Here is a 23,654-nt window from a genome sequence, read left to right on the forward strand (position 1 = left end):
CCTTGTGTCCAACAGTCAGGCTGGAGCTGCTTTTCTTTACCTTGGCCAATATAGACAAAAGACAGGAAAATGTTTGAGAAGGGCTGACCCACACTGGAAGTGGGGAGGACCAGTAGGCTTGGTATTTGTTCATAGAGATTTATTTTTCTCTTCTATGAAGGGATTTTTTTTGGCTTTCAAGATTTAACTTATAAGAAAACTGGTGTCATCTTCTTCTGTGATTGGCTAAGGCACATCATGTAATCCATCAGAAGTTTTCAGAATCATAGTACAAATCATTAAATACTGTAGGTGTTCTCGCACCTATATGCTGTTAGAGTGAGGAGCTGAAGCCTAAGCAGAAATGTTACACAGCAAAATTTTTAACCTCTTGGCCAAACTGCAGAAAAGCTTGATTTCTAAAAGAGACTAAATGTGGTTTAGGGATCTGAATACATTTCTAAAATTAAGTAAAAAGATCAGTTGTTGTTTAACGGAACAAAATGAAATATGTAGTTAAATATTTACATTAGGTGCAAACTTAGTGCTACTCTCTTCCAAAATAGTTCTTAACTTTCTTCGTCACCATTGTAGGCCAGCACATATGTCTTGGAGAGGAGGTGGTAGCAGTCCTTAGGTTTGGTGAATCACCACCCAAAGAATTAGAAAGTGTCATTATTTTAACAAACCACTGAGTATCTGCAAACAAAAGAATAAACCACAGAAGTTGGAAGCCTGAAATGTCTTCCAGGTGAAAAGTAGTACCGTTTGCTTGAACAGAAGTTATAGATTCTGGAGCAATAAAGAAGAAATTAATTGGGTTTTAAATCTTTTTGTTTTTCCTCTGTCAATTAAAATTTGTTACATTGTATGACTCAGTGTCTGTCTAATTGTATTTCTTGTTGGGATAAGAAAATAATCAGTAAAGATGAATATGGAGAGAAGCAGAATGCAGTTTAATCTATTCAAGTTCTGAGATTCTTTACTGAAGCTGAGGGGAATGATGGAGATCCTTTTTCCACCTTTGTGTCTTATTTAAAGTTCTGAGTCAAATTCTGGAAAACGAACATACAGTATTTCTCATAGATTTAGTAGGCTTGGAGTCATGTTCTTTTCAAAACCTGTACTCTATAGCTTCTAAGTGGTGTCCTAACAGTGAAGAGAATATGTTCAGAGCCTCCCAGTTTTAGCTGAGACTTAAATCTGAACTGGATAACAAGGAGAAAGCCATCAATCTCATCCTGCTTTTTGTGTTTTGCCCATTTCCGTCCTTTCCCCTGTGGATATGTAGTGGATATACAATTTTGGGACACAGAAAGCTAAAATGTTTTGTAAATTTACAATTAGCAGGAATTTGTCTGGCCTTCTCATGTGATTATTGTGACCTCAGTCCTTATGGACTGCACAAATGAAGAGGACAAGGTGTGGAGTTCTTTCTCTTTCATTACTCAGGTCTTCCTGAGCCCACTTCAGAATGTTGCAGTACATTCTCCTGAGAACTCTTGTCCTGTGGTCTCTCAGGAACGCTCTCAAGCAAAGCTGCTATGTTCTAGGGTGTAGGTAAGAGTAAACCCTTGGCAGAAGAACAGCCTTTAAAATAATTGTGGTTACATTGCTCAAGTAGTGTCTCGGTTTCAACTGCAATATAGGAGAGAGAAGCCGTGTAAGGCTTAATGTGGATGGTAACTGGGTGGAATCAAATCTGTATGTGTTATGGACTTTCAACTAAATACACTATTCCAACACCACTGTGTCTAAGTTTTACTTATGTGATAGAAGCTCAGCTCTTAAATTTGAGGCTTACTAATAAGTTTCTTGCAAAATGGTAGGGGCTTTGTTTTACTAAGCTACAGAATGACTTGCATCCATGGGATGTATGAGCTTTTCACTAGTAAATCTCTCTTTAGATACTGAGTTCATCAGTATTTTTCATAAATCAGAAGGTGAGAGCCTTAGCAGCTGTTGCCTTTAAGACCCCAAAAAATCTTTTTTTTTTTTTTTTGTGCATACCAAGCCAGCTATGTGGTGTCCCGGTCAAGGTGGGCATTTTGCATTCAGTTCCCTAATTACCCAGCAACTTAAGTGGTATTCCACCTTTGTTATGTGTCTTCAGTTTATTTTACTATAAAGCAAGAAGATAACTACTCTGTTTGTAGAGATGGTTAAAATGTAACAGGAGTTTTAGTGATGTGTGTTTGTGTGAGAGTAGACACTGCCATTGTACACTGTTCGGGGGACATTTTCCACTCCTGTATTTCAAATTGCAACAAAGTGGAAAATATTTTGGAACACCTTTTAAATCTTCAGTGGCTCCTAATATAAGGAAGAAAAAAAAAAAAAAGGAAAAATAAAACTTTTTGAGCAAGGAAGATAGTGCAGGACAGACTATGCCTGCCACTGATTATCTTTCTTTCTGAGAACAGGACTAACTTCTTATTTCCCAGAAGACTTAAAGCCTTTTCCCTGACCTTTATTTTGTCTTTTATGAAAGTCAACAGATTTTTATTGAAGTCTCTCTCTCTTTTTTTTTCTCTTTTTTTTTTATCTGTAGAAAAAGAAACAAACTCCACTGGCTCCCCTTCTGCCACAGAGGAGTCTAATTGCAACATTTCAGTTCATAAATGTGTGTAAAGGGTACACCAGGCTAATAATTTGACTTAGGTTTCTGTAGACAGGCTCTTTCATCTTGCGCATGAAAATGGGGAGACTTTTTTTTTTTTAAAGGAAACAATGTGAAGATGCATTGTAAAGCTACATTCATCATTTCAGCTAACTCCATGAGCCAGTATGATCCTGGGGGGAGTTTTATTGTTCTTCTGGGGAGCAATAAAAAAGTTAAATGTCCTCACCTCTGTATCTTTTTATGACCTTACACTTTTTTTAAAGATCTGTTTTCTGGCATGGGTCAAATGTCCTGTGTGTTTGTTTTGTCATTTAAATCATAGATTATTTTTTTTTTATCATTTTGTTCATCTTATAATATAATTTGGTCTCTTGGGTTTCTAGCAGCTTCCCAGGTTGGTCTGGTATGGCAGCATTTGTTTCTGGGATCTCAAGGCGTCCTCTTTGAAATTTTCTGTTTTGTGACTGTGTTTAAGATAAAATTTTCCCCAAAAGTTTGTGGTTTTCCACAGGATCAATCCAGAGAGGAAATCTTTGTTTGGAATGTCTTTCTATAAAAGGCAGTAACAAAAGTTAATTTTATTTTCTAATCTAAGAAGGAGCACCAGTAGCAGGGAAGTGACCTCAAATGTGCTTTCCTGAGTGCAATCATACTTGATTTTCTTTATTTCTAAACCATGACGCTCTATCATGTGAAAGTGATTTCAATGATACATATAAAAAATCAGTATATTAAGAATAACATTTTCACAGGTATTAGAAACAGTAGTCACTTTCATAGTTACGTGTAAAAATATCTTTGTCCAGTAGTTATTGCAGTCTGCATTGCCCATTTACCTAATTCAGTAATTTATGTTTAAATATAACTCTTGCATTCCTTTTCCATTTAATAAAGTTGTAGTCTTTTTGGTCCTCTTCTCTACAGATGCTTTAATACATTAAGTCAATTATTTGCATGATAGGGTTTTTTAATTTATTTTTTATATTTTTAAAAAGTTAAGTCTGTTGTACATTGAAGTGGAGATGAGGTGATTTTTCTCTTAATAGTGGGATTGTGATTCTCAGCTTGTGCTGGAAGCTTGTCACGTATGACCATTTTATTTGGTATTGATTAATTTTCTTGCTCATCATGAATCTATTCCAAGACTAATAATGAGTGCAAGGAAATTAATCACATTATTTCTAAAATTCAGGAAAACATACCACAAAGACTGAAGTGATTGTATGTTAATAGCATTTATAAACCCTCCCAGAGCATTTGTTGTGGAAAGGTTTGGTTTGGGTTTGTTCGGGTTTCTTTACCTAGCACATTCAAAATCTACCTCTCTGTACTGAATTGCTGTTGAAACTCAAGGCTGTTACTTTAATTGAAACTTGGGACAATCAGCTGCAGCTGTAGATGTTGTATTATGTCCTAAAAGTAACCCTGTGATACCCTATTATGTATCTGAAGATTAAACATTGCCTCTGTACACACACACACACACATACACATACAAAGGCAGCAAGTTCATCCCTCTCACTCCAGATTTTGTCAAGGTTGAGTGCTAAATATAAGCATTCCTTGCTTTGCCCAGCTTTGTACTGGCTAGTGATATAAATCTAGGGCAATTTTGCTTTAATTCCACTTGAAAAAAATCTCTACAGACCCTCCCAGTACATGGGTGTGCGTGTGGTATGGGACAGCCGTAATCATCAGCACTTGAAAGACCCTTTTCCCAGGCAACAGGCTGAGTCTGACAGGTTTTCTTTACGCAGGGGATGTCACCAGTCCAGCAAGACTTTTTCTCTTTTTATTTTCTTTTTTTATTTTTTTTTTTTCTTCTGCAGTCACACTGATGGGGTATGTCTGCAGGCTGTATGTGTTCAGCTTCTGAACAACAGCAAAGGGTTTATATTAAGCTGCTGGCTTGGAAATGAGTGAAGGTCTGAAAGAACAACATGTATTACAAAAGAGATTGTTACAATATGCGGACTTGTGACTTGAAATCAAACATTGAATCAAAATTGAATTGGATATAAAAAGGCATGAAGATAATTTTCACTGTGTGAGGCAGAAATAGGAATGTAATATAAAGTTGATAGCAGATGTGCTGCTGCTGACATCTTGAAGCCAGGGAAATTTGCATTTGAAAATTGTGCTTGGATTTGGTATAAACTGTTTATGAACAGGTAATTGTTTTATAATAAAATCATTTAACCTCATAACACAGAGTGTTAAGATACTCAAAGAGAAAAAGCTGCTTGTATTTTCCATTATGTTTTCTGAGATAATTTGAGGAACTGTGGCTGTGGTTCCATGTGCCCTTCATGGTGTCTACCTGCACAGTCTGCTTCCACCTGTGGCCATTCTTTCCTGTCCACAGCATTGTGCCAGTAGAGGGTCTGTGGGTACATAAGGTGAATCAGATTAGTGAACTGATTTGTCTAGGAAGAAGTCAGATAACACTGTAAAAAAGCACTTAGGTTGGTTTGGTTTTCAGGTGGATTGGTTAACAGAATAGCTCACAACTTGGCATGAGAGTTGGCAGTTCTAATACACTGCAGATGAGGACATTTTAACAGGATGTGAGGCCTAATGGGGAGATTGCTCTGAGGCTTTGGCAAGAAAGACATGCCTCTGGATTCACAGATCCTTGTTTTGAGCCTCATTTAAGATATAGAAATGCAATAAAAATGTTTAATTTTGGTTGAAACTATCTTGTGGTCTAGAATGGCTGAAGCTGTCTATCCAAACCGATTTCCCAATTTTTCCCACCAGCGCCCTACATTTGTTGCACCTCTGAAGAAAAAAGTTTTCCTGTATTGTTTTTTTGCCTCAGCATGATGTGATTACGCGCTGAGGAATTTTCTGCTTAATCCAAAATCAAAACTCTAATCTAGAAATGCAAGAATAAGTCAGGAAGTGAATTAAAGTCAATAAATTTGTTCTAGCTTAGAGACTTTGTCTCAGGCCTTTAAATTTTTAGAATATAAATGAAATATTCTTCAGATGGTGAAACAAATATATACTGGTGGAATCCCATCTACATGGGTGATCAAAAATACAGAGAACTATTCAGATGCCTAAAACGATCTTAAAATGGCTGTGGTTTTGAGATTAATAAAAAAGCTCTGAGAGACTCCATTTAAGAATGTTTCTGAATAGCTCATTAGCAATACAGCTGAAATACAGCTGCTGCTCTCCAGCTTTTGGGAGGAGGAGGTTTTTAATCAGATACACTCACAATCAGTATTTCTTTCCTGGTCCGCTGAAGCGAGATAGTGATATCCAAATCAGACTACAGACTAATTTGAAGAATAGCTAATTAGGTATTCTAAAGATTTTTCCAGGCTGATGCAGCAAGCTTTGGTAGGAAATGATGCGCTTTAAATTAAAATGTATAAGAAAAGAAAAGGGGGGACGGGGGGGACGGAAGTTTGGGGGGGGAGGGGAGAAAAAAAACAAAAAAACCCTTAGGTGAGTTTGTAGAGGAAAAGGAAGTAAAAAGTGGAAGTTGTTTATTTTTGCCTTCCTGTACAGCCTAAATGATTCCTCAGAGGTACCATGGCACAATCAAGGCGTTTTATTAATTCACACTTTGCCTTTCTGGAAAGTCATCCATTTTCTTGGCCCTGGTTATTAACAATTTCTGTGCTTGGAAAAGGGATATCAGTACTGTTGTTTACAGTTTACTTTAGCTGTACTTACTTAAACTAAAAATTAGCATCTTTACATTTAAAATCTTTGTGATCCTAGTAGTATGACATACAGTGAGGCTTTGGGGAGCTGTTAGGGATAGTATTTAAATGTTATGGGGTTTTTACGCAGTATTACACAGTTAATAGCTGTTGCTATTATCCAGTTATCCATTGTAGTTATGTTGTGGTACCAGCAGCTGAATGTTTTATGTTTTGTCTCAGTCTGTGGAAGTATTAGCATTTCAGTAATTACCCAGGGAAAGCTCACATGCTTTGTGTTTGTTCATGTGCTTGGGTGACTGACTGCTCAGTGTGACAGCTGTGCAGACAACAAATCTGAATACCACCGTCTTAGAGCTTGGGGTTTCTTATGTGCCTCCAAGTCATCATAGCATTCTCTTCACTTACATAAGCAGTACTTGGATATTATGATCTCTGAAGAACTAATTTTGTGTAATAAAAATTTTATTCTGCCTAATGTACCACCAGAAGATTACAGAACCTGTCTTGATTACAGAAACATTTTTTCCAGAGATGATGATGTACAGCTATGGAGAATAAAAGTAAAATAGAAGACTTGTAGCAAAACAATACATGTTGAGCTCAGCCTGCATTTTATTACTCTTGCAGAACAGCTTTTTTTGCTTCTCATACCACTGAATCCTCCAACTGGTATATGGATGTCTTGATTTAATACAGCTCTTTTTGGAGCTGCAACTAGAAAAATATATAACAAAAATATTTTTGGAGGAGCAACCGAAATCACTGTGAAGCATGAAAAGCAGAAATGTTACAGGACAGAGACTGCCTTCCAGAGTTGTACGGGATTGTAGATACATCATTCTGGCAGGTTTCCTGAAGGCTGTACAGTTCCAAAGCTCAGAGATACCAAGCAAGAGCAGAAAATAATGCAAACACATTATCTTTCTGTAAATACAGTGAACACCACTGCCATAGCCCTCCCACTTTCTGAGTTTGCTCAGCCTAGCCTTGTTTTATCTTTCTATAGCTGCATTCTTTCTGTTTTGCAGATTCACCTGTGTCTCAGAAGACCCATTGTATACAGTTGTCCTCTGGTTTTGGAGGTAAGAGTGTAATTTCTAAACTTGTGTGGGAGAACGTAACTTACGTGGGATTTCATTTAATGAACACACAAGAATTCTCCTGTTGAGTAACTCCACATTAACAGACAGTTAACAATACAGAGCACTGTATTTCTAAACACCTGTGTGATTCAGGTGGGAAGGAGTTGGATACTCTTCTTTGTTGATTAAATTTCTGGACTTTGTGTACTTAATACCATACCTATGGGAAGGGAGGTTAAAAAACAAAACCACCTTTCCAATATCGACTGTGTACTGTATTAAAATTGGAGATGCTAAAGTAGTATGATAGTCATATGATAGAAAAAGATTAAAGAATATACAACAGTCCGGGAGAGAATCGAAACCTCTGAAGAGTTATTTTTAGAAGCATATGGATGAACAGTAAGGGAAAGCATGAGACACTTCCTTTGCTAGCATAATGTTTTGTAAAAGCCTAAGCGTGCTGCAGAAACAAAGAGGAAATCCTTAAGATTGAGGTGAAGTTGACTGATGGAAGGGTCAATTACAATTTAGTCCAGGCTCTAAGAGAGTGATAGATGAGATTAGAAAGAAGTTTTCAAATGCATTTATGAATGAAAAAAAACAACAACAAAAACCCAAACCAAAAAAACACCTTAAAATGTGAATGAGAGGAACGTAGAAGTTGGCTTTTCCAGTTACAAAACTTACAGCTTGTGCGCTGGTTGTGTGAGACGGATGTTTAAGATCCCATGAGCAGTTGTCTTCATCAGTTCAGATGTACCCTTGTCTCCCCCATGGCTGGGATTTTGAAGGCTCTAGTGCTCAATGAGGTAGAATAGATTCAAATTAGTTTTTAGTAACACATTAAAAATACTGTTCTGTATCTTACTATAGACAAGTCAAATGTGATCCTTTTCAGAAATGGTAGTATGGTGATACAGGTGATTGCAGCCACTGACAACATCCAATTAATGAGACCTTTCCTGAAGGGTTAAGTTTAAGTACTTAGTTCTGTTTTAATTTGACTTTGCTGAAATTTTATGGGTTCAGAGCCTCATTCTCAAGGATGACAATTATGTTAATGTGACCATCATAAGATCTTGCCTCTCCCTGGTTCTTGCCATACCAGTGTATCCTTCCAGAAGATAGTTGTCAACTTTAGTTTGTAATTCCTAGCTGTTGATGTCCCTTGTTCATGAAGGCATGAAAACTAATTCTTCTCATAACCTTTATGGTTCAGGAGATTAGCTAGAATCTGTATATACTTTTTGATTTGGGGCAAAGAGTATTTCTAGTTCTCCTCTTCTTCACACAAACGGAGACAGTGATGGTCTTTAGTCCAATCGCCTGTTAATTTTGTTATCCAAGTTCTCTTGAGAATTTTCTCCATTTTGAAAAGGAAGTTAGCCAATTCCTGCTTTACATGAAAGAGGACATGAACATGAGAAAGAGAAGAGAAGCAAAGAACACCCTCATTTCCTGCACTGAGCCAATTTTATTTTTAGCAAAATCTAATATGATCTTGAATTTTAAGATCATCCAAAAGTAGGTAGAGTAACAGATACTACTACTGTCAAAGAGGAAAAGCATTTATTGAAAAACTTATGTTTCTGTGAACATGCTTTTGCTGTTGGATTCTTCGTTGGTTACAGTTCGGAATTACTGACTCAATCTTCAAAGGTCATAGAGTGTTAAAATGACAAGCAGTGACTGGCTTAGCTGTGACCCAGATGCTAATAGGTTTGTAAGCTAAAGAAAACTTTAATTGAAGATTTGTCCTAAACTGGGCAAAAGTCACAAACTTCACCGGGGAAAAAGTGTGAAAGGGAGAATTTAATGAATTAGGGGATGAAACAGATGACTTAAAGGTATTAATTAAGTTTTATTTTTTCTCTCTATGCTTTTTTTTTCTTATAAAATTCATTTCCACTACAAATTCATACGTAAAATGTGTGGGAATGGCACAGCACTCATGTCTTTGATTTGATCACCATATACTGTAAAGTTAACAGTGCTCAAAGAAAATAAATGAAAACTAGCTTGTAATCCCCATTGTATGTGCCCTTTCCTCAGTTCCAAACATTTTTTGTAGTTTTAGATTAATTCATTCTTTGAGTTGAAGTTGGTCTTAACTGCAGTTTGAAATCTCTCACAGTGTGAGAGAATTTAACACTTTTGGCATCAGTGTTATCAGCTGATCTCTTCAGCATACCCCAACAAAACAGCAGTTCTGCAGAATGCTGAGGACAGGAGGGAGCAGATTTCTTCTGGAGTAAAGAGGCGTAAAAGGGGAGAGAGTGGACGTGCTAAGAGCCATAGGTGCAGCTCCCTGGTAACAATGAAGATTCATTTTGCTCTCTAGTGTAGTACTGGATCCTGAATCAGACCATTCTTTTTCCATCTAAGATGTGAAATACTGTTCTGTGTTTCCTGGTCCTAAAATGGGTTCCCTGATACTGCTTTCTAAACAATTCTAGGGTACCTAAAGTCTGAATTATGCAGTTGATACAAGTTGAGGCACAAAACCCGTGTGCTTCCATGACTAAAATCCTGTTACTGTTTTTCATCTCTTACAGAATTGAGATCTGTGTGGTTGAAGGTGTCAGTAGAGGGTAAGAAAAGCAAGAAGTATCACAGAATTAGAGTGTATATACTTAAACATCTTTCTGTTTATTGACTGACTTTACATTTTAAGGCCTTTATTTTGCAACCTCATTATTGTAAATAAGGTGGTTTATGCAAACTTTTGGCTTTTTTTTTTTCTTCCCCCCACCAACTGTGCTTCTGATGTGTAGAACAGATGAAGCATAAATGTCTATGGCAAAAATGACTACAACAGATGCACTGATGTGTTGCTGTGTTCAAGACTGATATATATGTGGGCTACCCTTTTAAAAGGAAACCTTACTGGCTGAATTAAAACAAAAAAAAATCATCTGGCAATCTTCAATCTTTAATTATTTTCATATCTCAGAATTTGTAACAAAGGAGAATGAACCATGTCCATTAATACAAATTTGAAGCATTATATAATTAAGTCATGATCTCTTTTTAAGTTACAGAGTTTTTAAGAGTGTGACCTTTAAGAATTACAAACCTAAACTAAAAGGGATTTACAGAAGTATTTTTATTTTTTATGTAACCATTATTTAAAGGTTCCTCTCTAATTAAATTTTGTCTCCTTGCAAGGGAGAATGAACTGTTCCTGAAAAAGCTTCTCATATGGGTAGCAGTATAATTAGAGAACTAGTTCTGCAAATGTCATACAAAAAAGGCCTTTAATGAAGTAACAGTTTCAGTCATGTTTGGTTCACAGCATTGTACTGCAGCATGTTTTCTCAAAAGTGTTTTTGGAGGATTGACTTTAAACATAAAGCCAGTAGCTTATTTTAACAGAAATGAGAAACAGGTAAACTAGGTTTTATTATTATTCCCCCCCCCCCCCCAATTTAGACTAAACAGTGTTGTCAACTATGCTGACTGTCTTGCAAGTCTGGCAGTATTGTCTGGCTTTCTTAAAGGCCATCTTCTGTCATGATGTGAACATGTGAGAGCTTTCTGGTTTTAGAAGCAGTAGAAAAGTCTTCCAAACTCCCTGTCTAAAGAGCAGCATTAATAGCGTAACCCAAATATGGATGTTGTTAATGCATCTGAAGGAGGAAGGGGGGAAGTCTGTGTGAATGTGATGTGGAAAGTTATCTTCTTTTTTAGTCCAAATGCCTGTTTATTCATCAACTCTTTGATGTGCCACTACCCAAAGAATGCAGTGATTATTTTAAAATCTTGTGATGCTGAATAAGACCAATCAATTTGATTTTTCTTTTTGTGTGTTTTGGGTTCTTTTGTTTTGCTTGACTTGTGATTTTTACATTGCTTGACTTTGACAATACTGTAAACATAAAATTTTGACATTTAGAAAAGATTGTTTTCTGCTTTGAAATGAAAGCAATGGTTTCGGTTTCCTTCCTAGTCTTGCATAAACTTGAACGTCCTACCTCAGGTTAGGCTGAAGTGCTGTATTTTACAACCCTGACTTCAATAACTAGATAATAGGGCATTTCACAAAAACTTTCTCTCATGTGATAGCCAGTTTGATGTCTAGTACTAGTATTATCAGACATTAATAAGCATGAGACTAGGAAGGAGATTAATTCAGTTCACCACATTAAAAGAAACACAACAGTAGTTCTGTTGACACATTTTAGTGCTTTGGAGAAGGAACTTTCCATTAGTCTAGGGAATTACTGTAGACAAGGATGTGCTGTGCTGTTTCTCTATAGAAAAAATCCAAATTTGATGAAGATGCAGGATTTGTCAAAGCCTTGTGAGTTCAGCTATGGCTGCATGGTACTGTGCAGCGATTGCTAAAGTAAGATTCAGTGAGCTGGAATGAGTACCTGTGTGTAGCCAGTACTACACACTAGTGGAACAACTGTGAGTTTCTTGGGCACTGGTGCTCTGGTAGACATCACTGAAAATAGGTGAGCAGGCTGAATCTTACACTACCACTGAAGCTCGCCAAGGGTTCTCCACATGTCATATTCCTGGTAGAAATCAGGATGGAGCCTTCTGGCACTTGGTGCTCTTCAGATAGTTGACAGAGTTCTGCTTTGCCATAGGTTTGCTCTGTGTCTCCAAGAAACTCACCTGGAATAAGTTGCTACGATCATCCATTAATGGTCATTTTAATAGATGCCTGCTGTGGAATACTTGATACCTACAGGTGGAAAATATGCCAAATGTTTCTGTGAAAGAGAAGGAAATTGCCGGGGAGGGGGACCGGTGTGATTCTTTTGATTTTCAAATTATGGTGCTTTGTAGTCTAATGAAACAAGGTTCTAGTAATTTCAAATCAGATGCCTCAAATTCGTGTAGACTTTTCCCCTAATTATTTTGGGGTTTCACACTTCATCACTTGAGATAGTCTTTATGGAGGACCATGAAAATAAATTAATGGAGGCAGATTCCTAAATAATATTTTGAAAGTACTGGAGACAAGCATCCTCAGGGAAAGAACAGTTCTCTCTTCAAAGCAGGGTGTGCGTGACCTTGCCTTTCTGTTTTGTTTTGGTGGTTTTTTTTGGGGGGGTTGTTCCTTTTGTAGAAAGGAATTGCTCATTTGTTTTAGGTGAACAACCAAGTGAATGTGTCTCCTAGCCTGTACCATACATTAGATAATACAAATACAGATCTCTTTGCCAAAGGTGTGGTAATTTCTCATGCTGAATGGCTCATCCAAGTTTGGGGTTTCTTTGGTCACTGAAAGGCAGTTCCTAGACATACAGGCACATGATGACATTGCTTTATTTAATCATTTGAAATGCTTTAACTGTGACTCCAAATGAAAATAATTCATTTTGTCAAGACCAAGAGATAAGAAGAGGTTAAAGCCAGAAAATCAAGGAAACAGAAGTTCTGTAGAATCCTTCCAGTCTCTTGATACTTCTTGAAGATAGTATTGTTATTTGGTTGAACCTATGTAGTGAATGTACATTAATATTGATTGTCATACTGCGTATCCTTAAAGCCTGGAATACTCAGTGGTTTTGTAGTACTCAGCATTTTGATAGCCTGCTTTGCAAGAAGCAGACACAGTGGAGTTTGATTGTCCTTTTTTGTGTTGTTTTGTTTTTTTTTTTATAGCCTTTTCACAAAATTATGGATTGGAAAGCCACATAGGAGGAAGAATATTACAGGGTGATTAAGGTTTGTTAAAGATATAAGCAAGTGCTGAAAGGGAGATAGTGAGAACTGTTCATTTTTACTAAATGGCACTAATTTTTCTGGCCGTGCCAGGTGCCAGGTAAAGTCTCTCATGTAGATCAGAGTCAGTCTGCTGTTCTGTCCTGTACATAAGCCTAGGAATGCCTCTTCCTGCATGGAATCAAAGTGATTTTAGTGGACAGATGGCAGTATGGTTATGTGACACCATGTTCCAGCAAAGCACTGCTCAAATGAACTGCTCTTCTGGAAACTGTCAAGTAATATGCTGATGACCTTTCCAAGAGAAATCAGCAATTTCTGATTCACGGTAGGACGTGGGATGGAAATTTTTAGGTTGCAGTTTTCTTTCATTCTGTAAGAGTTTATCGGAAAGAAAGTACTGCTGGTAAGTGTGCATCTTCAGACACTTTATACAGGAAGTTGGCATCAGAAGTTTATTTCACAATGTTTAAGTTCATGTTGATTCATACTGCAGAAGTAACTTTTTTTCCTTTCCCCTACAAATTTCTGCCAAATTTCACTTATATTCTAGGGCTTCTTTAATCTCTCGAATTGCAGCAGAGTTGAAATCATCCATCTTACCCAGGGATAGTGCTGATGTTATGGTTTTTTCTTACAGAGAGGAGTGGTCTGTGGATGAAGTGCCAGGAGTGATAATTAAATCTCAAGAATTTGCAAGCTGATCTAGTGTCCCACTCTGGCACAGACTTTATGTGAAATGCTGAGTCACCTTGTCTGTGCTTTACTGGTCTTTCTGTGTCTAGTTATCTATAAAGTGTGATGGTTAGATGCGTAAGTGCCTTGAAAGGTCCTAGAACAGCATGTGCTAAAATTTCCACCTGGAGCCCTCAGATGTTTCATCTTCTGTCCTTGCAGTGGCTGATGCTTTTGAGAACTCTCAGCCACAGCTGCTTGGCTAACTGTAGGTTATATAAACACTGCGGTTCCAATCTGCTAGTTTCTTGAAGGCTAAAATTACTTTCTCTTATATAAAAATATGAAAGGAGTATTTGATCTACTTAAAAATTGAAGGAAAGGATTTATTTTACTCCACACTTCTTGATGTAAGGTTAACAGTGGCCGTAAATGCAAATACACTTTTGCTCATGTGTTTGGGACAAAGAGCTATTTACAGATCCCAGCCCTAGACTACTTCTACACCTTGGCTGATTTCATCAGTATCAGGAGTCAGCCAAAATTACGTGATAGTAAATAGGTTCAGCTGACAAGTAACTCTCTTGCAAAAAGTGGTTTGTGGTTGCGTAAGCATCGAGCACTTTTCTTCTTAATTGTATATTTGACAGTCAGAGTTGGTTCGTTTTTCAGGGGGTTTGTTTTGTTTTGTTTTTTAAATTTAAGCTTATTTATCTCTGTGTACTTGCTCCAATAGTATAAAAGCAAAACACTTTGAGGGGTTTTTTTTCACCCCTATGTTTCTGCCTCTTCAGTTTTGTTTACTTCGATTCAGTGTATTAGTTAAAAGTGGCTCAGCCTGTAAGTGTCCTATTCAGACTCTTGTTTCTAAGTCAGGCTCCCTTGCTTTGCTAGATCAACGCTGTAAACACTGTAATTGGGGATTTCCCAGGAGATGGCTGCTCACAGGCAGTCTGAGCAGCTCAAGACTCTCCTTATGCATAGAGCAGACTTGGCAAACAGCATCAGAGGTGGTGTAGCCAGTGTTCAGTGATTCACCATCACTCCTGATGGCAAATGGGACTTGGCTTTCTGTGCGTTTTGGGGAATTTTGCACCCAACAGAAGAAAATCTCACACCAGCTTTAGATGTTAAGAGCAGATACAGGGACATTGAACAGATCCCCAAGTCTAGTGGTAATTTTCTCCTGTTACTTTCCTAAGCTTTTGTTTGCCGACTCTTCGAGGGTGGGCTTTTACTTTGATGTTTTATTGTCTTTCAAATCACTAGTTTTACTTTTACCACCAGTAATTTTTGGAGTGGTTTAGAGGGAGGGGGGAAGGGAGAAAAAAAAAGAGATGTAGTAATTACGAATGTATTTGGTTAGATTATAAAGTGTCGAAGCTCATTAAAAATGAGAAACCATGGTAACCTCAACAATACATCCCACACATATTATACCTACCTAACAATGTGCAAAGTACATTTGGAAAAGAGAAATTAAGCATAAAGAAAAGGGGAGAAAAAGAATACCAGTTTTATATTGCTATTTTTAATTCTCAGATCCTCAATATCGACATACTTGTGCTGGCAGCATTTCTAACACATTTAAAAAAAAAAGCAACTGATTATCAGGCTGAATATAGGACCTCTTTTCAGTATTGTTCTTCATTCTCCTGAGATTTCTTATGTTGTATTTTTAGTAAAGGACAGATTTAATGGGAGGTTGGTAGCTGAGGAAGAAAAATGTGAACATGGCAGTTTTCCTGGACCTTTCCTCTCCTAAGAGACATTTGGAGTTTTGTAAAGTCCTGCCTGTCCTTGACTCTTCAGATCACAAGATATGCAGAAATTTCTCTCTCTGTGCTTGTATATGCCCCATATGTAGTTTAAATCTAACACTGGTGTTAGTCATCTAACTGAAAGAGTCTTGATCCTTGAAGCCAAGTCTGTTGCAGTAACCCTGCAGAGTTACTTTCTTCATGAGTGGAAGAATTAAATGTGTTTGAGTTGTAGGCTTCTGGAGTTACAAGCAGGGTGTCTGTGGGAAGACATCCCCTGTTTTAAAGCCATCTTGCCTCCCACCCCATCCTTGGAATTCTAGGGACAGTCTTAAGCTGGGATTGGGGACAATAGCTCTGAGCTTCCTTTCAGTCAGGGGAGGAACCAGCTGGAGCACGGCGGTCAAGTGAGCAAAAGCTGCCTTTTGTGATTTATAGAGGGATGAAAATTCTCTACTGAGAGATATTGCTGTGGTCCACAGTGAATTCAGATCTACAGAAAATAGGTTTGATTTTTACTGACTAGTGGTCAAAACCTTGTAGAATGAATCCACACCTGTCCAAGGGTGTGCAAACTGAAGAGCGCTTGTCTTACAAGTGCAATTGCAGCTCTGTTAAGATCAGTTGAAGGATTTTGGAGAACACAGAGTTTCACTTTGGGTCTTACATTTAATTATGTGTATTTTCTGTTTTAAAATACACTGCATTCACATTTGAAGCTTAATTAAAACTGTTACATTAAAGGATAAGCACAAGGAGGATATAGCTTTTTCTTAAAATACTTTGATATCACAAGGATTAATTATGCATCTCTTGTTCAGCCTGAGACTGTGCATTATAAGAAAATAAAATTTTTTTCTAGAGGCTATAGCAGTAATTGATAACAGTGTGAATATGCAAAAGTGGATTCTGGAGGGGCTGAAGGAGGTGCAGTCTAACTGCTGTGCTCAGACTTTCCAGACAAACTCTTATGAGAATGAAGAATTTCATTCTCTTTATGAGAATGAAAGAGCTGTCCCTTCCCTTTCTAATTTTGGGGGAATTATTATGATTAGTCTAACCTGAGAATTTGACCTTGAATAGCTGCAATATCTGTATGGAATATTTTTTCAATTATGTCTGAATAGCTGTGCCACCAAATGGATCCTGGGTGGAAAGTTTATGCTGAGTATGGAAATGGCTGTAATTCAGGATGGGTTTAGGGTTGTGTGAAGACTGGTGTTGACTTCAGAGGGAAGACTGAGAAATGCATACTGGAAGGCAGTCCTTCTGCTGTAATGCTAATTTTTCTTACCCTCATAAAAGTAAAATTATTTTAAAAGACTAATTAAGGACAAGCAAGGGGAGCAGTTCCCTTATGCTGCTTGAGATCCTGTATTTTGTCAGTGATAGGATAGCAGTGCCCCTATGTTATCTTTGGAGCAAGGACAGTACAACTCTAACAGGCAAATGTTCTTTGTGCCACATGATTCTAGAAACAAGTAAAACTTCCTTTGGCTTTTCTAAAAGGTATTTTTTAAAAGTGTAATCTATTAGATGGGAAATCTTTTTTTCCAGTGGCCACGGCATTACACATACAAACACTGTAGCTGGTGAAATGGAATTGTGTATCTGTGCCACCTGTATGTGCTGATTGAGATTGGGATTCCTCATTTCTGCAGTGAATTTATGTATGCATTTTATGACTAACTTGTTTAATTTTAACATGCTTGCGGTTAATTATGTGGAATGTTGTTACCTGTGAATCTAGAAGTTGCTTGGCTGCACAGTGAAGAAATAGTCACAAAGGCTGCAGTGAGCTTTTAGGAAACTAAAATGAAACTAATGCTGAATTTTGTTTGGAGTGCTTTAAGGGTGCAGCCAAAACCAAGCTCATAAATGTTTGACTTCATGTGACAGCCATTTCAATGGTACTAATTGATACAATTAAAACATTTTAAGATTTGCATGGGACAGAATATAGTTTTCCAGATAACAGTGGTAGGTAATTCTTAGATGTTAACACAAAAGCCAAGGGGCTGTGACCTCCATCAGGCCTTCCTGATACAGGTTTTAATTTTCTGTGTCAGTGTTGATCCAGGATGTTTTGGTAAAAATTTGGAATAATGACCCTGACATCATACTTGAACTGTATTGGCCTGCTCAGGAAGTGCTTCCTGTATTCCATCTCTTCAAAAGGCACACTTTCTGTAAGGGTAATTCGTTCCAAGTTTATCTGTGTTTTCTACAAAAGCATCTGAATTCAGACTTTTTGGTTTAGTAAGACAGAAGGTGAAATCTTGATGAATAAGGACTAGAAACTGAATAATCCAAGAATTAATAACTGACTGACTTTTGTGACATCCCATACCATTCTCTTTAAAGGCAGTAAGTGGAAGAGCAAAGGAATAATTTTAATTTGCCCTATGCTTTTATAGTCTTATTGTTTAGGGTTATGATGCAAAGACACAATAACAGATTGCACTGCTGTGACACAGAACCAGACTTGACTTGCATGCTGTTTGCTGAACCAGCCTGCAGCTGGTATTGTTGCTCTCATTAGGAGAACCAGAATAGAAGGTATGCTGTGGGGAAAATTTTCAATGAGGAAGCTAACACATGCTTTTAGTTAATCAGTTGTTAAGGCTGAAATACACTCTCTAGTCCTTGATTTAGTGTTTCCTACCTACACAATCTTAAACCAATGTAAGCCCTTTGGTTTGAATGCAGACAGCTTACTATGGATACTGGCTGATCAATTTTAATTTCTTGCAGTTTAGATGTGTAGGAGATGAACAGAAGCTCGACAGATTGCCATTTGATTAATGAGGTAGCTATTTCTAATTTAAATTAACAATTCTGCAGATTTGCATGTTATGTCCTCTCCAAAATACAATAATTTTCTCTTATTGTATTCTCAGTCTGTGACATTAATTTTTTAATGACTAATGAACATGGAAATTTTGGGTATAAACACATTTCTGCAGGGCCCAATCTGCGATCTCTAGGGATTGTAGAATTCATGAATGCTTCTTGAGAAAAGTTGTTAATTGTCTGAACAATCTGTGCAGAGCCTATTGGTTTTAAACCAGGAGGGAGGGGGACCACTACCCTCCGCCCCCACCCAAGCTAACAACCTCTTCTCCCTACCAGCAGTTTTTCTGCTGCTTCATCACACTCTTACAGTAAGTAACCCTGGTGATCAAATAAAACCCCAGGAGAAACACAATTTCAGTGGGGTAGGTGTTGAAGGGTCTCTCTGCAAGATAGTCTTTTACATAGATGCTAACAGTACGTGATCCATTTCAGGTTTGATCTCTTTTGTCTAATAATTGTGCTTATTGTGTTTACTACGTGGGCCGAGTCTGCTTTCAGACTTCTGTTCCATAGCATTGATGAGGATGCAGGTCCAGGAGTTAAGGAAAGGGTATGCTTGGAAAAGCGTGCTACTGGCAGTATAGGAAGATTATTTAGGAACTAAAGGGTTTGCTTTGACCGCAAGCATACGCTTTCAGAAAAGCAAGGTTGAATTTGCGGATTTTGAAGAGTCACAAGAATGCAAGCCTCTGGCATGCCATTAGACTCTAATGAAGCTTATTTTTCTTTGTTTGTTTTCCCTAATGGAAAATCTCATAGGACTGTATAGACTTAACATGCTGCCTGGGACAGATTCAGTTCTGTCATTGTAAGAGTTGTTATTACAATTTGTACTGTTCAGACTAGCTGCTCTGATTTTGTTTGGTTGGGGGTTTTTTTTAAGTTTTGATTACTATATTTTATTTCTTCCCATAGAAATTATGTCATGGTAGCACTCAGGTGGCTGGGAGCAGCATCAGAGTTGAACTGCAGTGGTTAACTATCTCAACTTAAAGGCAAGTGTACTTCGTGTTCTCTATCTTTCTGCAACAGAATTCAAAATAACCTGTAAGTAAGCTTTTGCTATGTCAGGAAAAATAGAAATTATTAACCCTTTGGAGGTAAAGGCCTGATGGTACAAGGTAACAGGGCAGCTGTAACCACTACTTGTTTTGGCTGGGCTGAAGGCTTGGTACTGACCTAGTAGCAGTGTCTCAAGAAATCCCCAAATTACACCATCTAAAAGGTTCTGTGCTAAGTGTAACCATGAGGGTCCTTCTACTGCTCATTAATATTTGGGCTGCAGTTTTAATAATGACCTAGTAGCAGCATCTTAAAAAAAAACAACCCAAACCAAATTACACCATACAAAAGGTTCTGTACTAATGTAACCTTGAGAGTGAAAGTGATTATTAGTGTTGTTTGTACTGTGGTTCAGGGTAGTTGAAGATGAGCAGGTATTTGCTGAAAATATAATAAATTGTGCTGTATTAGAAGCATTAGTTTAAGTCAGCTAGAAGCAGGTTGCTCAGAGATGTTCTGGGTTATCTGATTGGAATAGGAGGAACATGAGGAATCCCCTAAAAGAAGGTTCCAAATGCAAGTCCATCCATCACTCTGATGGTGACTAGGAAACTTAAATGGATTTTGCAAACAAATTTTGCAAACAAAATCTATGAATTTTGTTACTAAACTTAGGAAGTGATCCATTCCCACTAGAAATTCATGGAACTAGCATTACTGAAATGCAAATATTCTTTTTATTGTCTCAAACACTTAAAAATTACAAAGAGCATCATGTCATTGTAGTCATAGAAGAAAATACTTCCAGTTTATAAATAAGAAGGAATTGAATGACAAAAACTCCAGGAAAATCTTGAAAGCAGCAGCTACCAATTACCTGGATAGAGAACAATTCTCTGTTCTGCTGCTGTATTTTGGGGAATGGAAGACCAGCAGTGTATAAAGTACAAGAGGAAGAACAGGAAGGAAGAGGAAAAGAAGACTTGCATGACCAGTAACATGGTAATTAATTGTTTTTCTTGACGTAAATAAAGCTAGGCCTTAGACCCAGGCTCTTCTCTCTGTTATCACAAATGGCTGGAAGCAAGGAAATCCTGAAGTTGTGTAACTGCATCAGCAGGTACTTTGATTTTGGAGCTCAGCATGTAGTAATAAAACTTTTTGGCTTCTAGATAGAATATTTATTTATGGGCCCATAATATAATATAAAATTACTTCAGATTGGTTATTTTAAACCGTCCCTTTACAAGATGTGACTCTTAAATGCTTGGGATTGACATGCTGAAAAATCTGAAAACGAAGCTACAAACTACAGCAAAGTTTAGCTCTGTTGTCATATCATGGTATTCACAGCCATGTTTAGACGTTCAAATACACCCCAAATTCAGAGCATTAACAGAGAGTCTTTCTATAATAGGAAGAGCAATTGCTGAAGTTAAATTTTAGTGGGGCACTGGCTTAGGAAAAAGTCCTAACTATTGTAAAATGGGGAAAGAAATTATTGTTAATTATAATATTCCGTAGACTTAGAGCAGCTTTTATATTTCATCTGCATAGGCTGAATTCACACGTGAAAGTAGGACTGGTGCTGGCATTGTCCATGCCACTAAATATGCCAATTTTTGTTTTTTATTTAAGAGACAAAACCAGTATCTTGACTTGATACATCTTTGATTATCAATTAAAACTAGTAGAGAAAAGTTTTAAAACCATACACAGTAGCTGGTAGGAAATAATTTGAACAGTCACAGCTTTTGTTGAAGTGCCTCCAAGTACAACCTCAGAGATAGCTGCAAGCAAGAACACAGCCCTTGTTCAGAAAGGTGCCAGTGATCTCTATGTTAATCTGTAAGGATGCTGTAGTATGTAACAAAAGCTCCAAGCGAACAACCTTGTCAGCTAGGATGCAAATGAACCAGCTGACAGGAGACCTTTGTCTCTGGTGAGGAGCTGGATTCCTGATGGGACTTCAGAGTGCATGACTGGCAAAGCTTTCTGAGTGGAATCTTTATAGGTGCTTTATGTCTCTTGTGTCTCAACGACGAAGAGTTATGGTAGAAAATGTGTGAAGATGGGATATGAAGCAGATGTAATAAGTTGTCTATTAAAAATTTTCTTTTTTTTTTTTAATCTTTCTGGGAAAATACTTGAATTAAAACCAGGAGAAAAATGAGGATGGCTCATGGCAGAGAAGGACAAGATTATCATCATATTTCACATGATTCTGTAGAGAGCTTGAGATTTTCTTGTAAAACCAGAATCTGGTTTATGTTTGCTGGAAGATTGTGATGATAAAGACAGTAATTCTTTGATTCTGAAATTTTTCACTGTTTGTACAGCTTTGTGTAGGGCAAAGGAAAATCTGGTGATTTTTAAATGGGTTTTTACAATTTAGTTGTTTTCACCAAAGTCTGATGCAGGGTCACACAGATGTGCAGGATCAGATCTGACCTGGAACACAGCTAAGCCTCTGTCTAGGAGGGAAAGGGGATTCAGGGCAGCATTACAAAGAAAGATGGTTACAGGCTGATGAGGAGAACTTGGCCTATTGACACACTCATGGTAATGCTTTTAACTCCTGTAATTCAGGAAAGAGAGACCTTTTAGGTGTTATATCCAGTCCAATTGGTTTACATCTCAGTCCAATGGGATTAGAGTGAAAGGCTCTGATGTAGAATTTCAGATGGGTACACCATCTCTTTCTTCAAGTTAATAAGCATTATGTTTGAGGTTCCAATGCCATCTTCCATGTAATCAGCATAGTTGAGGATTTTCCTGACGTAAGATGATTCTGAGTTTACTTAAGATTTCTTTTCTAGTAGAGCTTATATTACTGCTTCCTACACTTCCAAGTAGGCAATAATAGCAAGGCCTGTAATTGTTTGTAGCCCCTATGAGTCAAGCACACTGGAGGAGTGTGATGCACCTCACCAGTATTCTGCCCTAGTAGCCTGTTAGTCAGTGGAAGAGAAGCATCTTTGTTCATTCTTAACCACTATACATTCTTAGCCACTACACATTCTTATGCCTGTATTGCAAAGGGGAAGGAGCATTTAAGTGTCTTTTTCTGTTCCCAGAAACAGACCTGTCCAGATTTAGAAGTGTTAAATTTTTCTGTCAAGGACTTGGTATGTTCATGTCTCCCAGCATTCTGGAACTGTTAGGAAGAAGGAGGAAAAAGAGAGACATTAGTGAGAGACAATAGGGTTTACAAAAGAGGAAGCCATTTAATTTTGAGATTTATCTCTGGTGGGGTCCCTTCATCTAATGTATTCCAGATTAAGCACCTGTTGCATAGTGTGAATTCCGTAGTGTCTGCCAGATGTAAACAAATGCTGTGCCTTTCAGTGGAAAGGCATTTGGTTTGATATTAAATGTGCTTATTAGTGATTTAACAAATGAAAGATTCTTTCTCTTTACATCATGCACGTGTCAACTGTTAATTCCAGATTCTCTTCAATTGGATGGGAGATGTTTTAGGAATTTTTCGGAATACTTTAGGAAATAAGAGCATAGCTTTCTGTGCTCAGTCAATCTTTGTATAACAACTGCAAAGTATTTTCTGTTTTTTCTTTCCATTTTAGCTTTGCCTATGTCTTCAGCAATCTGAGTCTCGGATACTGCATAGATAGGAAAGTGTTGCAGGTCTTTTGCCTTTTTTGAAGGAAATTTACTGAAATAAACTAGTAAGTTTGCCTTTTCAGCGCTGAGAATTCAATGCTGAACCAAAAAAAAAAAAGTTTGCTGAACCAGATCTCAGTAAAACACATCATTTTATTTTTTTTTTTTTTTACTCCCTGCCTTGTAATATGGTTGATGACTATTGTTTTGATGACTGTTGTTGCTGCAGTGACCCAGCCTTGGCAATGGTAGCAGCAGAGGTAGTCACAGCAACAGCTCTAGAAGGCAGAATTTACCTCCCTGCTGTGGGGATAAATTTATGGTTAAATACTACAGGACTGGAAGGTTTGGCGATACTGCAGTGTTTGGGCTCTTGAGTAAAATACATGGTTGGGCATGTTCAGGTGTTAGGTGGAGCAAGAAAATGATGCAGCAAACGTACAAATGGTACTTGTTTGAGGAGATACATGTCTGCTTTGATAATAAAAGTGTATTTGCAGACAGCTTAGTAAGACACAGTGATGGGTGCATGATGAAAATCCCCCCTTTTCAGATAATTTCTGATACAAAGACCATCTTATATTATAAAAACTTCCTTAAGAAGAATTTTTCCAAGCCAAGCACCAGTGGTACTTTTTTATTACTAAAAAAAAAAAAAAAAAGGCCAAAACAGCCTCCCCCCAAACAA

At 37.5% G+C, this 23,654-nt stretch overlaps 1 long non-coding RNA gene across 1 annotated transcript in view; it reads left to right on the forward strand.

The window, feature by feature from the left end:
• Positions 1–23,654, forward strand: part of LOC134155666 (uncharacterized) — a 111,254-nt gene that overhangs the window by 12,381 nt on the left and 75,219 nt on the right. The window contains exons 2-3 of the long non-coding RNA XR_009961668.1: positions 7,314–7,367; positions 9,557–9,681. This is a non-coding gene — a long non-coding RNA (uncharacterized LOC134155666). The remainder of the gene's footprint in view (positions 1–7,313; positions 7,368–9,556; positions 9,682–23,654) is intronic.

This window comes from Pezoporus occidentalis, unplaced genomic scaffold (assembly GCF_034315485.1).
Source record: "Pezoporus occidentalis ecotype Australia unplaced genomic scaffold, CSIRO_AGI_Poc_V1 ctg8, whole genome shotgun sequence".
Taxonomy (NCBI): domain Eukaryota; kingdom Metazoa; phylum Chordata; class Aves; order Psittaciformes; family Psittacidae; genus Pezoporus; species Pezoporus occidentalis.